The following is a 19,673-nucleotide window of genomic DNA, read 5'->3' on the forward strand; positions in this document are numbered from 1 at the left end:
ATGTTAACTGAGGTTTACAATTCTGAGATTCTACCCTGAGAATGAAAAGGTGAAATGTATACTTAAAAACGGTGAGTTTTGAGCGGACACTCCACCGAGGCAGTCAGCGGCCACCATCCGGTAAAGCTGAAGGATACACAGCCACTCTCCTTCAGAGTGCAACATCAAAACAGGTTGGTGTCATTCAGCTCACCCCCCAGACAGCGGGAATTCGCATAAAATCTCTCCTAGGCTTGCCGGGAGAGGGAGTATCAAGCTGAGCCTCCATAAAGACTAGGGGGAAACTAGAGACACCTGACCTCCAACCCCTCCTCCCAGTAGCAGCCAAAAGGAAACCTGGCTAGGCAGCGCTGGGGGAGGGGCAAGCAGAAAAAAATCAAAGTGATAGAGTGCCAGGGATCCCAACAGCCTGCAGCAGGACCCGGGAGATCCAGGCCAACTGATTCGCGCGGCCTGCACTGCGGCTACAGAAGGCGTGGCGCCTCAGTGAAGCCATTAATTAGCAAGCAGGGAGGTTAGGGACTGCCATTAGGTGGAATCCCACCAGCCAAGCCCACACGGACCCTTGGGCCGAGCTGGGATCTCAGAAGAGGAAGGAAGCGGTACAGTCCCATCCCCCACAGCGGACACTCCACCGAGGCAGTCAGCGGCCAACATCCGGTAAAGCTGAAGGATACACAGCCACTCTCCTTCAGAGTGCAACATCAAAACAGGTTGGTGTCATTCAGCTCACCCCCCAGACAGCGGGAATTCGCATAAAATCTCTCCTAGGCTTGCCGGGAGAGGGAGTATCAAGCTGAGCCTCCATAAAGACTAGGGGGAAACTAGAGACACCTGACCTCCAACCCCTACTCCCAGAAGCGGCCAAAACGAAACCTGGCTAGCCAGCACTGGGGGAGGGGCAAGCAGAAAAAATCAAAGTGATAGAGTGCCAGGGATCCCAACAGCCTGCAGCAGGACCCGGGAGATCCAGGCCAACTGATTCGCGCGGCCTGCACTGCGGCTACAGAAGGCGTGGCGCCTCAGTGAAGCCATTAATTAGCAAGCAGGGAGGTTAGGGACTGCCATTAGGTGGAATCCCGCCAGCCAAGCCCACACGGACCCTTGGGCCGAGCTGGGATCTCAGAAGGGGAAGGAAGCGGTACACTCCCATCCCATCCCCCACAGCGGACACTCCATCCAGGCAGTCAGCGGCCACCATCTGGGAAAGCTGAAGGATACACCAGCACTCTCCAACAGCTTGCAACATCAAAACAGCCAGCAGCAGGACCCCGGAGATCCAGGCCAACTGATTCGCGCGACCTGCCCTGAAGCTACAGAAGGCGTGGCGCCTCAGAGAAGCCATTAATTAGCAAGCAGGGAAGTTAGGGACTGCCATTAGGTGGAATCCCGCCAGCCAAGCCCACCGCCCACGCCCGGAACAGGCCCAGCAACCTGCCAGCATGGTAGTCACGACACCCCAATTGGAATAGGGACAGAGCAGAGCCGCCTTCCACTCCCGGAACACGCCCAGAGAGACGCCAGCGTGGTAGACACGTCACCCCAATTGGATTAGGGGCATAGCCGCCGCCCGCACCTGCAAGGGAGACTTTTCAACTATACAAGAGCAACATAAATAAATAGGGGGTAAATTTCAAAAACACAACAGTTGCACCAAGCAGAAAGAAATGCGAGCAGTATGAAAAGACAAGGAAAGAAAGGACCACAAGCAATGCAGGTCAACTCAACTTTAGAAGAGGTAATAGCTGCAACAGATGGAATATCAGATAAAGAGTTCAGGATATATATGCTTCAGATGATCTGGAGTCTCAAGGAAGACATGAGACAGCAAAATCAGACAATGAAAGATCACATTGACAAACAAATCCAGGAAGTAAAAGATCAATTTCACAGGGAGATAGAGGTAATAAAAAACAAACAAATAGAAATTCTAGAAATGCAGGAAACAATAAACCAACTTAAAAACTCAATTGAGAATACTACCAGCAGAGTAGATCACTTAGAAGATAGAACATCAGACAATGAAGACAAAGTATTTCAACTGGAAAAGAACATAGACAGCTCAGCAAGTCTGCTAAGAAACCATGAGCAGAACATCCAAGAATTATGGGACAATATCAAAAGACCAAATTTAAGAGTCATTGGGATACAGGAAGGCACAGAGCTCCATTCCAAAGGAATAAACAGTCTATTCAGTGAAATAATAGGAGAAAACTTCCCAGACTTGAAGAATGAGACAGAATCCCAAATCCTAGAAGCCTACAGGACGCCGAATGTGCAAAATCATAAGAGATCCACACCTAGACACATTATAATGAAGATGTCCAACATACAGAATAAGGAGAGAATTTTAAAAGCTGCAAGAGAAAGAAAGCAGATTACATTTAGGGGTAAACCAATCAGGATAACAGCTGATCTCTCAACACAGACTCTGAAAGCTAGAAGATCCTGGAATAACATATTTCAAACACTGAAAGACAATGGGCTCCAACCAAGAATCTTGTATCCGGTGAAATTAAGCTTCAGGTTAGAAGATGAAATTAAAACCTTCCACGATAAACAAAAGTTAAAAGAATTCGCAGCTAGAAAACCATCTCTTCAAAAAATCCTTGGCAAAATATTACAGGAAGAGGAAATGGAAAATAACATTGAAAACCAACAATGGGAGGTAGGACAGTAAAGGGGGGAAAGTGGTAAAAGAGGATAACAAATCAGGTTTAGTAACATCAATAAACAAATATGGATAGAAGAACAAACCATATCTCAATAATAACCCTAAATGTTAATGGCTTAAACTCACCAATTAAGAGACACAGGCTAGTAGAATGGATCACAAAACAAGACCCAACAATATGCTGTCTACAGGAGACGCATTTGATAGGAAAAGATATTCATAGACTGAAGGTGAAAGGTTGGGAAAAATCATATCACTCATATGGACCTCGGAAACAAGCAGGAGTGTCCATACTCATATCTAATAAAATAGATTTCAAGCCAAAGCTAATCAAAAGGGATATAGAAGGACACTTCATACTGCTCAAGGGAACCATACACCAACAAGAGATAACAATCATAAATATATATGCCCCAAATAATGATGCAGCTGTGTTCATCAAGCAAACTCTTCTCAAGTTCAAGAGTCTAATAGACCACCATACAATAATCATGGGAGACTTCAACTCACCTCTCTCACCACTGGACAGATCTTCCAAACAAAAGTTAAATAAGGAAACTATAGAACTCAATAACACAATTAACAACCTAGACTTAATTGACATATATAGACTATACCACCCAACATCAAGTAGCTACACTTTTTTCTCAGCAGCACATGGAACCTTCTCAAAAATAGACCATATATTATGTCACAGGGCAACTCTTAGACAATACAAAGAGGTAGAGATAATACCATGCATCTTATCTGATCATAATGGAATGAAACTGAAAATCAATGATAAAAGAAGGATGGAAAAATCAAGCATCACCTGGAGAATGAACAATAGGTTGCTGAATGATCAATGGGTTTTAGAAGACATCAAGGAGGAAATTAAAAAAATTCCTAGAGTTAAATGAATACACAGACACACCGGAATCTATGGGACACATTGAAAGCAGTTCTAAGAGGAAAATTCATTGCTTGGAGTTCATTCCTCAAAAAAAGAAAAAACCAACAAATAAATGATCTCATACTTGATCTCAAAATCCTAGAAAAAGAAGAGCAAAACAATAGACATCAATAGACTTAAAAATAAGTACCATATGATCATCTCGATAGATGCAGAAAAAGCATTTGACAAAGTACAACATCCCTTTATGTTCAAAACTCTAGAAAAATTAGGGATAACTGGATCATACCTCAACATTGTAAAAGCAATCTATGATAAGCCACAGGCCAGCATCATTCTGAATGGAGAAAAATTGAAGGCATTCCCTCTAAGATCTGGTACAAGACAGGGATGCCCTCTCTCACCACTTCTGTTCAACATAGTCCTCGAAACACTGGCCAGAGCAATTAGACAGACGAAAGAAATTAAAGGCATAAAAATAGGAAAAGAAGAACTTAAATTATCACTATTTGCAGATGATATGATTCTATACCTAGCAGACCCAAAAGGGTCTACAAAGAAGCTATTAGAACTCATAAATGAATTCAGCAAAGTGGCAGGATATAAGATCAACACGCATAAATCAAAGGCATTCCTGTATATCAGCGACAAATCCTCTGAAACAGAAATGAGGACAACTACTCCATTCACAATATCCCCCCAAAAAATAAAATACTTGGGAATCAACCTAACAAAAGAGGTGAAAGATTTATACAAGGAAAATTACAGAACCCTAAAGAAAGATATAGAAGAAGATCTTAGAAGATGGAAAAATATACCCTGCTCATGGATAGGCAGAACCAACATCATCAAGATGGCGATATTACCAAAAGTTCTCTATAAGTTTAATGCAATGCCAATCAAAATCCCAGCAGCATTTCTTGTAGAAATAGATAAAAGAATCATGAAATTCATATGGAATAATAAAAGACCCAGAATAGCAAAAACAATGCTAAGCAGGAAGTGTGAATCAGGCGGTATAGCGATACCAGACTTCAAACTATACTACAGAGCAATAGTAACTAAAACAGCATGGTACTGGTACCAAAACAGGTGGGTGGACCAATGGTACAGAATAGAGGACACAGTAACCAACCCACAAAACTACAACTATCTTATATTTGATAAAGGGTCTAAAAGCATGCAATGGAGGAAGGATAGCATCTTCAACAAATGGTGCTGGGAAAACTGGAAATCCATTTGCATCAAAATGAAGCTGAATCCCTATCTCTCGCCATGCACAAAAGTTAACTCAAAATGGATCAAGGAGCTTGACATTAAACCAGAGACACGGCATCTGATAGAAGAAAAAGTAGGGTATGATGTACATACTGTGGGATCGGGCTCCAAATTCCTCAATAGGACACCCATAGCGCAAAAGTTAACAACTAGAATCAACAAATGGGACTTACTCAAACTAAAAAGTTTTTTCTCAGCAAAAGAAACAATAAGAGAGATAAACAGGGAGCCTACATCCTGGGAACAAATCTTTACTCCACACACTTCAGATAGAGCCCTAATAACCAGAATATACAAAGAACTCAAAAAATTAGACAATAAGATAACAAATAACCCAATCAATAAATGGGCCAAGGACCTGAACAGACACTTCTCAGAGGAGGACATACAATCAATCAATAAGTACATGAAAAAATGCTCACCATCGCTAGCAGTCAGAGAAATGCAAATCAAAACTACCCTAAGATACCATCTCACCCCAGTAAGATTGGCAGCCATTAGAAAGTCAAACAACAATAAGTGCTGAAGAGGATGTGGGGAAAAGGGCACTCTTGTTCATTGCTGGTGGGACTGCAAATTGGTGCAGCCAATTTGGAAAGCAGTATGGAGATTTCTTGGAAAGCTGGGAATGGAACCACCATTTGACCCAGCTATTCCCCTTCTCGGTCTATTCCCCAAAGACCTAATTAGAGCATGCTACAGGGACACTGCTACATCGATGTTCATAGCAGCACAATTCACGATAGCAAGATTGTGGAATCAGCCTAGATGCCCTTCAATAGATGAATGGATAAAAAAAATGTGGCATTTATACACAATGGAGTATTACTCTGCATTAAGAAATGACAAAATCATAGAATTTGGAGGGAAATGGATGGCATTAGAGCAGATTATGCTAAGCGAAGCTAGTCAATCTTTAAAAAATAAATACCAAATGACCCCTTTGATATAAGGGGAGTAAACAAGGACAGGGTAGGGACGAAAGTTTGAGAAGAAGATTTACATTAAACAGGGATGAGAGGTGGGAGGGAAAGGGAGTGAGAAGGGAAACCGCATGGAAATGGAAGGAGATCCTCAGGGTTATACAAAATGACATATAAGAGGAAAGGAGGGGTAAGACAAGATAATACAAATAGAAGAAATGATTTACAGTAGAAGGGGTAGAGAGAGAAAAGGGGAGGGGAGGGGAGGGGAGGGGGGATAGTAGAGAATAGGACAGACAGCAGAATGCATCAGACACTAGAAAGGCAATTTGTCAATCAATGGAAGGGTAACTGATGTGATACAGCAATCTGTATACGGGGTAAAATTGGGAGTTCATAACCCACTTGAATCAAACTGTGAAATATGATGTATTAAGAACTATGTAATGTTTTGAACGACCAACAATAAAAAAAAAGAAAAGAAAATGGCACAATAAAGTAGTTCCAAGTTCTAAAAAAAAAAAAAACGGTGAGTTTTATACTATGTGAGTTATATGCAATCAAATATTTTACTTGGGAAAAAAATGTCAAATTATGATACCTAAAAATATTGATAACACTATATATTTACTTTAGTTCCAGCAAAACAATCCAAATAAACAAGTGCCTCACTTGCAACAATTCTTCACACTATTCTAAAATTCTTTAACATAAGATAGGTATATTGAAAATACAGTATCATCAATTCATAACTTCAGGAAAGAATTTATAATCAAGAAAAAATCATTACACATACCCAAACATGAAGATACCTAACCTTTAATTTCTCTACTTGGCATCCAGATATTCCCAAATGTCACTCATGTATTTACTTTGATGTGTATAAGTTGCATTTTAACCAACTAATGATTTTTTTCTTGATATTAGCAAGAACAGAAGGAATTAATTGTGAAAGGAAGCCTTGCATTTCACCAGGATGTCTATGAAAATGACTGCGGTTCTGCTGCTGCTATAGCGGAGTAGTCACTTTGGTTCTGGAAGTTGTGGAAAGGTGCTGGTGTGGGCAATGGAATACAGCCATTGAATCAATATAAAGACAATACTGGAGGAGCTCACACAGAGGGGGCATGAGGTGACTGTTTTGAGACCTTCCATTTCCATTTTTGTGGATGGAGACAAATCATCTTCAATTAAATTTGGGAGCTATCCTGCATCATTGTCAAGAGAAGATTTACAAAATCTTAATACTATATCAATCAGTGTAATGGTTTATGAGATGCCAAAAGTGACATTTTGGAAACATTCAATATTTCAAGAAGTTATGAGTCAATTTTCTGATTATGTAGAGACTATATGTAGAGATGCAGTTTTGAACAAGAAACTTATGGAAAAATTATAAGAATCAAAGTTTGATGTCATTCTTTCAGATGCCATTTGTCCCTGTGGTGAGCTGCTGGCTGAAATTCATCACAAACCATTTGTGTATACTCTCCCTCCGCTTCTCCTGGTCACACATTGGAAAAATATAGAGGGGGAATTCTCTTTCCTCCTTCCTATGTGCCTGTTATATTTCAGGATTAAGAGATTAAATGACATTCATTGAGTGGGTAAAAAATATGCTATACATACTTTATTTTGATTTTTGGTTTGAATCATTTAATGAGAAGAGATGGAATCAGTTTTACAGTGAGATAGTAGGTGAATCACTTGTACTATAAAATTCTAACTTTCCTAGGGCTTTTTGAAGGTGACATTACAAGAATATAAAGACTGAGGACATTTTTAGGAGTGTCATAAAATAAAAAAAATTATCTGTTAAAATCAAAGTATTATAGAAAAATGTACAATAAAAGGTCAGAAAACATTGGCAATTACACCCACCACATAGAGCTCTGAGAATTCCTTTAGGCAATGGTATACATTTTACCATTGCACTATTCAATTTAATTATCTTTAAACTTCACTAAATGTCTTCATGAGCATAGAAACAAAGATTAAGAAGTTACACATGTACTAGTACAACTATCCATGTAGCACTGAGAAAATTGTTTTTCTTTAATTGATTCTTCTTTTAGAAACTATTTTGTCATTTTACCTAAAGAACTCCTTTTCAGTTGGGAGACAATGTTTCCATCTCAGATCAGGAGGATTATAATTGTGGCTTTTAGCACTTCCACATTCCTTCACTAAGAATTTACAATTCATTCTCTTTAAGGCCTATAATGTAAAGCACAGAAATGCAAATTATTCTTGTATTTTAGACAATTTTTCAATTAAAAAAATAAATAAATAAAAATTAAGAGTAAACAAAAATTTTATTTCCTAATCTTAACTGTTTCCTGAACTTCTTTCAAAATATATTTTTATAATAAATATTTGCAATCTCCTAACATGAACCCAAAGCAGTAGTAGATACAAAGAATAGAACCATAATCAAACTCCTTTTAGTTCACTAACAGAAAAAAAGTAAACAGGTTGTTTCCTATGAATTGTAAAAACAAGATGGAAGAATGCAGGGTAGTTCTTTTATTGATATGGTATGTTTAATGGATTATACAACTCAAATATTTCTCTACATATGTGTTTCTTACTTTTTCAAATTTAGATTTTAAAAATACATATTTACCTCTATACTGGATAGCTGATTCTGATGATATTTAAGCTTATAAATGGGAAAAGATTACAGATCGTGTCTGCTCCAAAATTTCATATGTGTGTGAGTGTGTGTGTGTTTAAATATAAGAATTGTGTATATTATATATAATAGATTTATATGTACATATTTTCCATGCATAAATAGTAGCTTTATCAAACTACTCTCTTTATTACTAAAAGTTCTTTCTGACACCAGTCATATTTGCATGTGCCTGAAAACTTGCCATTGCCCTATAGCTTTAATCTTTTTTCTTGCTCAGAACAACCCACTACATTGTCAGAGACAATGGCCAAAGCAGATATCTGGCTTATTTGCACCTATTAGGATTTGGAATTTCCTCGCCCAGCCCAACCCTACCAAATATCGATTTTGTTGGAGGAATCCACTGCAGACCAGCCAAACCTCTGCCTAAGGTAAACCTGTTTCATTCAGTTGGTTCTGTTGTCCTTGCATTTTCACCAAGAATGATTCTGTCTTCCTCACTCAGAATGATTCACTCATGGTGACAGAATTATAGGAAATGAACCAAAGAGACCTATAAATTGAAATTCTTGCATGCATATGCCATCATAATTATGTGAATTTTATTTCTGTTACAGAAGGGGACTTTTGAGGGACTTTTGAGGATAGGGTCAGTTAAATGAAGATCTTCACTATTCAACACATAAGAAAATATGCATAATTTCTGAACAAATATTGAACAGTGAATAGCATGTACCACAGGAAAGTGCTGAATATGCAGAGAAACAAAGTAGCACGGTCTCTACCCCAAACATATTTTATCCTGCATTGAAAGTTACACTGTAAGCAAGAAAGAGAAATTGCATGGGGGAAAGTCATAATAAGGAACGCACCAGTGTTTCTTGCTTATTCCAATAAGGATCCTCAGGAAAACTCCCTGAGAAAACATGGTCTCCATACTGCCTGCCTGAAAGGTAATAGAAAAAAAATGTATGTTGCATATATAACAAGGAGTGCAAATTGTGTATTTTTAATGAATATCAGGTAACTCACCAGAATTTTAGGGCCCTTAGTGAGACTCCATCATTCCCTAAGTCCGGGATGATCTTTGAAGACAAGGTCCAAAAACATTGGCTGCTTTTCTCTTAGCCTTTTTAATTCCTTCTCTTTTGTGTCCAAGTTTTGGTTTTAAACATGAAGCAGACCAGTTGAAACAATCTTAAAGTGTAATGGGTTTTAATTTTATTATCTATGATTTTATGGTCAACCCTTCCATTTAATTGGGGTTACTATGAGTACTCAGAGAAAGAATTATATTCTGTCTATTCTGTAGGTGATGGCTTATTGTCTATTCTGTAGGTGGTGGCTTATTATCTATTAAGGTTATTGAGTTAGAAGTAGTACTTCCATAAAACACTAACAGATAATGATTATAAAGTTCTACAAGGAAAATAGAAAATAAAAATAACAAGAAAAAAACATATTCAGTTCATATGAAAGCTTTGAAACAAAAACATAATTTTTTAACAACACAAAAACATCTTTGATATCCCTTTGGACCCCATTAAAATTTACACTCATCAAATTAATTGTAAATAAAATTTTCAATAGGGCTTTTATAGGTTTTACTTTATTTTAAGCTTCTTTTAAAACTTCACTTCTAAATATATTTTGTAATTTGTGCAAACATTTTTTTAGATTTGTATTATAGTCATTTTTATTTTGAGATCACACTAGTCCTAACAACAAAAGTCTGACTTTTTAATAGAACTTTAACTGAACTTAATTTTAGCCTAAATTGGAACTATCCTAACATGGAGTATGGTGAGAGGAAGAGCCTAAACTTAGATGAGGCTGACCATTTCATGAATCATAGCTAAAATGTTTAATTTCTGAAGCTCACCATTGCTCTTCTTTCAAATATCATATATTCTTTTCTGAGGCTATCTAAACATCAGTTAACATAATATAATTAAATATAAGTTACATCTGAAACATGAATCAAACAGAAAAGCTCAGAGAGGTCCTAACTTCCTTACAGGGAAAAGAAAAATGTGTCAAAATGTTTTCATGTTCTACATTGTCAAACTTTAAACAAATCAGGCTCTCATTATTACCTCTCCAAAATCACGTTTAAATTTCCATCTGAATTTAAGAGTACTTTTATCCAGTTAAAAAACGTTAAATGATATAAATAGATGCTGAATTAAAGTTTTATGTTCATATACATCTGAAAACTTGTTACAAAAAAAATTCTTGCAACTTTAGTTTAGAGAATACCCACTTGGTAAAGTGCTTTTATAAGATTTACATTTTAAAAGACTTGTATGCTTGGTGTTATGTTTTACATATGAAGTGTCCCCCAAAAGCTCATGTGAGACAATGCAAGAAAGTTTAAAGGGGAAATGATTGGGTTATGAGAGTTTTAACCTAATCAGTGCATTAAGCTTCTGACATGTATCAAATGGGTAGTAATTTTAAGTAGGGAAGGTGAGGCTGGAAGAGGTAGGTCATTGGAAGCCTTTCTTTAGGGAACATAGTTTGTCCCTGGAAAATGGAGTTCTCTCTCATTGCTTCCTGGTCATAACTATTTTTAATTTCTTAAGTTTACATTTGGAAGCAATCCTTATGAAATCCTTATAAAATTTCTAAAGTTTGTCAATTAAGTCTTTTTTAATAAGATGAAATACTTTGCTTTTTTGTACTTTTTTCCAATTCAAATACAGATTAATTTTTTTCTTTTTCATTCTTTCTTTTTTTACATACAAAATTACATCAGTTAGTTGGAATTTTAATTTTTAGAAACCTTGCTTTATTTTAGTATAACTCAGATATTGGGAGAACCTGTACAGTGAGAAATACTAGTAGTAGAGTCTGTCAGCCACCCTGGATGCTGAAATCCAAGTTCAGGTTACCACTCATCCTCCAAGAGGGTAGAAGTACTCTGACCATCACCACTACTTATCTCCTGATGTAAGACTCATCATAGGAGATCTCTTAGTTTCCAGTGCATTTGAGAGTTAACTCTTGAGTAATTGGCCTCTAAATAAAGATAGCAAGAATTTAAATAAATAAATAAAGCCCAGAGATCTAACACTCACTCACTCTCTCTCTCTCTCTCTCTCTCTCTCTCTCTCTCTCTCTCTCTCTCACACACACACACACACACACACACACACACAGAGTCATTATTCAAAACAAAGAAATCAAAACCAAAATATGTTAATTTTGATGCACAGGACAAAAGGTGAATTCACCAGAAAAACCATGAGCTTAAAAAAAAAAAGGTAGATTTTTTTCCTTAAAAAATGGCTATGATTACTCTAATAACAGAGAATGTAGAATATTTATATCATACCAGAGTGCATATTAGTATCAGAATTGACTCAGTACAGATACTTAAAGATTGTGAAATTCTATGATGATCTGGGAGAGATGGTATCTTAGGAAAAAGTTCTCATAAAAAAATAACACTTTTATATATGGAATTTTTCTATTGCTCTTCCCTTTTGTCACTGTTAAATCTAGAGAGAAGAACCTCAGAAAGTGGGAGCCCCCTGTTATTTCTGGGCTTGTTGTGTCAGCTTTCTGTATTAAGAACCTGAGTCTCTGTAGTTTGGATTGACATCCATCATGTCCCTAAAGAAAAATATAAGTAAATATTTTAAAGCATTGTAGAGCTCTTGAACCTGGCATACCATCCTGTACAAATTAGGTGTTCCTCTCTGTTCCCTCCTTACTCTAGTATTTAGGAAGTAATTGATTGAGAGAACAGAGTCCCAGAATACAAGAAAAGAGAAAGTAGACATTTATGTGCAACAGTATCATGATTCAAAAGTGACACTTTTAACCTAAGCATGGTGGTGCATAACCTGTAATCCCAGTGACTCAGGAGGCTGAGGCTGAAGGACAACAAGTTTAACACCAATTGCTGCAACTTCTCTTAAGTTCCCTAAGCAACTTTGGAAGACTATATCTCAAAATACAAAGATAAAAAAGGGTGAGGATATGACTCAATGGTTAAGCACCCCTGGGTTCAATCACCAGTACCCCAAAAAATAAAAAATCAAAGTGACTGAGCAAACTATACTGGGAAAGTTTCTATTTCTTTGACTTGAAACAGTGCAAATTTGAACAAAGGCCCATGTTGACCTGTATAATTCGCTAAACCGACTGTTTCCTTTCAAATTATTTTAAACCATTACTTTTAAATTTCATTTGTCCATTTCATTTTACATTTTTTGTTTATAAATATGAATTCAATCAGTACAAAAGGGATGCTTTGATAGCTGTTTTGAAAGCATATATTATCCATATATCAAGCTGTTTCTTGTAAAATATGAGTAGTTCAAATTTATCACTAGAAAAATTCAATAGATAAAACAGGCATTTATTCACCTTTGATGTTTATATAACAAGCAAAATCTGGGGCCAAATTCTATGCTTTATTAATCAGAGTCTCTAGAGAGAACCACAAGAATCTTTTTCTTTTCTAAAACTTCTAATATGCATAGCATTTTTTATTCCCCTGCTAACAGGACTGGAGGAAGGAGTGGGTATATAGAGGTTAAATTGTGAGGAATTATTTTGTTTTCCATCCTCTTTTTTTTTTTTTTACCATATTTCAACTTGCATGAGAAGTTTCTTCATAAAATTTATACAACTAGTTTTCTTCAAGCCCTCAATAGGAGAGAATAGGACAGTGGAGTCAGTGCTCATCTTATAAGTAAGCTGCATTCCAAAAATTATCTTACTAATCATTTATTGAGACTGGTGCATTTTACCAGAGACATTTTTTTCTAATTGGTAAGTTTAAAAATCCATACTGGAAATTTAATTAACCTACAAAAGTTTTAAGGATGCTATTGTCTTTGCTTTATAAAATTATAAAGAAGTACTATTTATGGCCAATTATAGTTTATAGAAAACATAAATTTAATCACAGGTTCTTAGCCTGCGTTTCTGAAACAGTAGTGTTCTGAGAATAAATAAAACTTGAAACCTTTACATTGTAACGCTGACCACCATTACCTAATTGTTTCTATGAAATTGTTCCTCATAGCTATAGGAACTTCTTATGTATAATTCTATGTATTGTCATATAATGGTTAAGAATGACATGTTGGAGTCAAGCAGACTTAGATTTGAATCTCAGTTATAAGTCTCACTTTGAATACTTTAAAAATGGGTGTACTAATTGTTGGGAGTCCACCAGGGTCCTAAGACTAACTTCCCCATCCCCACTGAGAAGAGCTGTCCAATGGTGAGACCTGCTGGCTCACATGATCCTTACCCACCAATCAGAAAACACCTCATGCCAACTGTCAAACCCTTCAACCATTAAACTGTCATAACTGTGAAACCACCCCCAGCTCTATAAATATGCAGAGCTGTTCCTCTATAACCCAGCTGACTATGAGCCTTGTTCGTTCTTTCACTAATTCTTCTATAAAATTGTTAACATCTGATAAATTCTAATTAAAATGGCAATGAAATTCATAGTAAGTATATATCAACCCACAAATCATAATGTTCAATTTTAATTTATACAATTGACATATATACCATTTTATTTTCCGATTCTATAGATATTAAGAAAATTATATGTAAATGTGAATATACATAATGCCAGATGCAAAGACTAACAGTATAGACTTCCCAACATAATAAAATTCCCACTAAGAAACCTTAATCCACCTATGTGGAATGATTATTTAATTATATCTAACTTTTGATATTTTTTCAAAGGTTGTATTATTACATCCTAAACATTATTTGTAGAGGTATGACATTCTACACAGCCTTCTCATGGTTTTCTTTTGAATGATGATCATTGGCTCCCATTGAAAATATTTAGTGTTGGACAATAACCCCTTACACCACAATAGTTTGCACACAAGGAAAATTAGACTTGGGAGCAAAACAACAAAAGAACATTCATAGCTATAATGTAATCAGAGACCTCTTTTTTCTCATTAATATGTAAAATATCTGCCATTTTGAAGCCATCTCTGTCAAACAAAAAATCTGATGCTTCACACCCATTTAGACAAACAAAATTTCAAGATATATAAAAATAACTTTCTTCATGCAGCTAATGAATGGGAATGTGAACATGTAATAAACACATACTAATTATTTTATTGAACATTTCTTCCCATCCTGTGTATGTTGTACAGATAAGAAACTGAGTCACAAGAAAGTTAATTTACAGTCTCAAGTTCCCAAGTTACTTGGTTAGGAAGTGACACAGACCAGATGCCAAAAGACCCTTTAACTGTAGGCTGTGCTCTTATCTTCTCTTCTCTATTGCTTCCTTTTCTGATTTAGTCCCATTTTCATTCTCACAAACAAATATGCCAGTTTATTAACTAGTGAGATAGAAGCTTTGAATTTTGTTGTTTCACTTTCTAAGATATTTGACTACTTATATTTTGAGGATAGAAAATTAAAGTAACCTGTAAAATCAAGCATTAGATATTAAAATAAAAGATAGTTACAAAAAGTCAATGGCACAGAGAGTCTCCAAATAGGCATCAATATTTTAGTATGGCAAATTTCAATATTACAGTGTATTAGACAAGTAAGATAAATCATCTGCAGGAAAGAGAAAAAAGAAAATAAAATAGAAGTTATTCATAAAAAAATTAGATAATTAAAATGGCAGAATGCTTTTTCTCCTAGAAACTGGACCATAATGCTTCTTCATCAACACTTCAAATACACAATACATTTAAGTGATTTTTCTGATAGAGAAATATTGCCAGTTTCTGGCTCCTTTGACTCTGGAATCTAGGAATAAACAACAACATCTTTGGGGAGAACAGGGACCCTGGTAGCAGTGGCTATGTGAATATGAGGCAAGGTAAAATACAGTACAAAAAATTACTAGGGACAAGAAAGGATATTATATAATGACAAAAGGATTAATCCAAGAAGGAGATAATGCAATCTTAATGCCCAAACACTAGACAATATAGCTTCAAAATGCATAGAACAAAACCTGGTGAAGCTGAAATCAGCAAAAAAACAATTCAAAAGTTATAGTTAGGGGCATTTATAGTCAACCCTCACCAACTGACCAAACCAGCAACCAGTAGAAAACAAGCAAGCATTAAGAACTGAATAATATTATCAGGCAATAGGGTCTAACCGAAATTTACAGAATGTTTTAACCAACAAAGAAAATACACATTCTTCACAAGTGCCCATGGAACATTCACAAAGATAGAGATAAAATATAAGATATTTTAGAGAATAATATTATATAATGTATGGTCTTTGATAAAAATGGAAGCAAACTAGAAAGCAATAACAATAAGACAATGTGAAAATCTTTAAACATTTGGAAATTAAACAACACACTATTAAATAAGCCTACAGTAAAAAAGTACATTTCAAATGAAATAAAAACATTCATAGTACTGAATGAATATCAAAGTACAACACTTCAATATTTGTGTGATACAACCAATGCAATTCTGAGAGTAAATTACTGCACTAAATGCTACTCTAGAAACAGAGGAAAGGCACTAAATTAGTAATCTACTTTCTTATATGAAGAAATTAGAAAAGGAAGAGTAATTAAACCCAAACAATTAGGAGAGCAATAATAAAGATAAGAGCACAAATCCATGAAAATAAAAGTAGAAATATAATAGAAATAAAAATTTCAATTTTTAAAAATAAAATTGATAACACTCCAGCAAGAACAACAAAGATAAAAGAAAGGAGATACAAACAACTAAGATAAAGAACAGAACAGTGAGTATCATAACAACTCCTAAAGCCACTATAAGAATAATATAGGTATATATTATGTGAATAATTTTTTACTCATAAATTCAACAACTTGGAAAATTTTCTCACAGATAACAAAATAGCAAGAGTCAGGTAAGATGCTATAGATGATCTGAATAACACTATAGCTATTGAAGAATTCAATTTGGAATTTAAAATTTACCCCAAAAGAAATACACAGACACAAATAAATGTTCACTGAAGAATTCTGCCATACAAATAAGAACTAGCACCCTTATGTTAAGATTTTGTAAAAGGCCACAATATCTAAGGACAGCAGAGGAATAAAATTAGTAACGCTGTCCTGAGGAGAGGATTCTGTTGCTACTCAAGTTTAGATTACTTAAGTAAGGAAGATTACACTATTTTCCTTTTTTAATTGAAACAATTTCTCATGAAGCTCAGTGCTCACGGTCATAAGTCAATTAAACATCTGGCCATTTTCTTACTATGTGAAAGCGTAAAGAGACAGGGTCACACTTTAAAATCAGCTTACAGTTTGGAGTGTACCTTGCAGTTGTTCTCCCAGAACAACTTCTCTTAGAAAGAAGGTCACTTGGTATATATGTCTTCAGGAGACAAGATGATGGATTCTTCTCTAATTTTTCTATTCCTAGGGAATTTTAGTTTGGTATTTGTAAATATTAGAGTCTCCAAGGAGCATAGATATCCTTGTTTTCCGAGACAATTTTTCAAGACATTTTTGAGAAGCATATCATGTAGTTAAATGCTGTGTCAATTACAGGAATTTCTCTGTATTCCAAGAGGCAATTTTGTGTAGTAGTTGAGTGTTCAATTTGAGACTATCCTTCTTGTGTTGAAATACATACTACCACTCATTCATTGTGAGATATTTCAAAAATATCTAGATCTCCATGCTCATTCCTCCTTCTCTAAATTGAGGGATAGAAGTGCCCACTTTCATAATTTAAAGTTTTATTATATCTCTTCCTTCAGCTCTCTTTTCCAATAAATCTTAAAGTCCTATGCATTATTTTTTTTGTTAGTCATAATATTAATTATATTTAACCTAACCTCTAAATTACCTTCTAGTTCTACATAATCTTTCCATTTTCTGCATAGAATGGTCCATCCACACAAAATTACATCTGATTACACATAGAAAACAATAATTGTTTCTTTTGTTTGCAATGAATTTATTTATTTGTTTGTTTGTTTGTTTGTTTTTGTGGGATGTCATATAGTGGGGATTGCACTCAGGAGCACTTGACCACTGAGCCACATCCCAAGCCCAATTTGGTATTTTATATAGAGACAGGGTCTCACTGAGTTGATTAGCTTCTCACTTTTGCTGAGACTGGCTTTGAACTCTGTATTATCCTGCCTCAGCCTCATGAGCTGCTAGGATTACAGGAATGCACCACCCTGTCCAGCTGCAATAATTTCTTATATAGGATAAAAGTCTCTCAGTTGCCATCATGACATTCTCTTCACATATTCTATATGATAGATATTTGTGTTTAAATTTGTTTACTTTCTTGTTTACTGACTGTTCCCATATCTTATTTTAATCCTCACCCTGAAAGACACATAATACAATGTGGATTTCATCGGAGCAGGTAAGTGACTGGTTTTCTTCACCAAGGGATGTCCAGTATCCTGGTGGAGTTAAAGAAGGCAGTAAAAGACAATGGGCCCTGGGGGCTGTTTACAGAGCAAATGCTCTAATCACTCAGTCTTGAACTTAATTACCCTCAAGACTGGAAAGACCTAGCCAGAGCTGCTCTTGAGCCTGCAACATTTTTGAAGTGGAAGGCATTCTTCTATGATGAATGTGGACAGCAGAGGTATCATAACCACAGCACAAGTGTTAACCTCCCAGCTGAATGCTTGCAGTGAGAATTCATCTTCAGTTCCCCTGCAGGACAAGCTACAGGCCCACCAAATTATTTTGATCAGGTGTGGCTCTGTGCTCAGAGCCTGGAGGAAGTTACCCGTTGTAGGATGTACAGTTTCTATAGAGGGTGTATGGCAGAAAGCCATTGAAGACTTGCCACAGTTTATTGACAGAATAAAGAAAGAAGTAGAAGGGAAGGTGTCTCATGAAGGAGCTATGTAAGTCCTAGCCCAGTGATTGATATGGGAAGGATAAAATAAGGAACATAAAGCAACAGTGGCACCAGTACAAAATGGCACACTGGATAACTTGATTTTGGCAATCTAGGATAGAAGGACACAGGAAACTCAAGCCTCTCTGCTGACCCCAACCACGACAGTTGCAGAAAAGCAGGACTAAAGAGGCTTGCAAATAGCTAGTCAGAGACTATAAAAAATGTGTACCTTTTTTTCTTACTGGCCATTTATAACCTACTGGAGTGAATCCCTGAGTGTTAAAATCTAAGCTTTATGGCAAATGAATGCCACTTAATATGTATCTTTTGGAAATTTAAAATTTATTTATGTAGTCATTGATATCTATTTAGGCTGTGTAATGTCCACAGCCTCCACAGGGGAAACCACAAAAAAAGGGTAATCTCCTATCTACTTAAATGTTTTGGAATTATGGATGTTCCTATGTCTATTAAAACTGACAATGGGCCAGCCTATACTAGCAAGACATTTCAAGCAGTTTGCAATGGTTGGCATATATAGCACTTGACTGGGATCCCCTATAACCCTCAGGCTCAAGGCATCCTAGAAGAACACACCAGGAATTAAAGACCATGATACAAAACAGAGGGGGGGAAATATACCAAGTCTCCTTGTGATGCCTTGAACAAAACCTTATTTGCTTTAAATTTTCTTTCAATGTCAACATTTTCTACAGAAAGAACAGTTCATAAACATTGGGACCCCCACATGGGGCCCTCCCATTTACCTATGGACTCATGGAAGAATCTCATAACAAATGCATGGGGTGGTCCGGGGCCCCTTCTAACCATGGATCAAGGGTTTGCTTATGTTAACAGGAGCCTCACCCTATCTGAGTGCCTGCCAGAAGTCAAGCCCTGGACCCCGAGAACCACCAACCACAAAGATGAAGGAACTAACTCTGGAGGAGAAACATCTCAAGCAAAGGACTCAACAACACAAATAGACCTCACATAAAGTAACCTGGGGTCATCTTAAAGGTCTTGTTGAACACACCACCAGATTGGCCTCTTTGCCTGGTGGCATCCTCATCCCTGGTCTTATAATGGTGGTCCCATTGGGTGTAATACTAACTGCTAACAGTGAAGCCTCCCATCAGGTAAATTCGGCTTTGGTCACTAGGCAAGTATCTTTAGCAGTTGCTAATTGGGAAGGTGCCCTACCTAAGCTCTTTCCCAATGATTCCAACCTTATTGATCCTGAGTTATCCATCCAGGAGTTAAATGTACCCTGGAATACCAGCATTTCCATACCTACTCTGCCTATTTGTTTCTCCACAGTAGATAATGAAATCTGTAATCCAGATACTCCCTTCTGTTTTGTTCTTGCCAATGAAACTATTGTAGATAATTATAGTAAGTCATATGTTGGTCTATC

The 19,673-nt window shown here is 36.4% G+C and overlaps 1 pseudogene; it reads left to right on the plus strand.

Moving 5' to 3' along the window:
- Positions 1 to 6,743: 6,743 nt before the first annotated feature.
- LOC144257194 (UDP-glucuronosyltransferase 2B17-like) lies at positions 6,744 to 19,253 on the plus strand (annotated as a pseudogene).
- Positions 19,254 to 19,673: the final 420 nt, after the last annotated feature.

Source organism: Urocitellus parryii, chromosome 10 (assembly GCF_045843805.1).
Source record: "Urocitellus parryii isolate mUroPar1 chromosome 10, mUroPar1.hap1, whole genome shotgun sequence".
Lineage (NCBI taxonomy): Eukaryota > Metazoa > Chordata > Mammalia > Rodentia > Sciuridae > Urocitellus > Urocitellus parryii.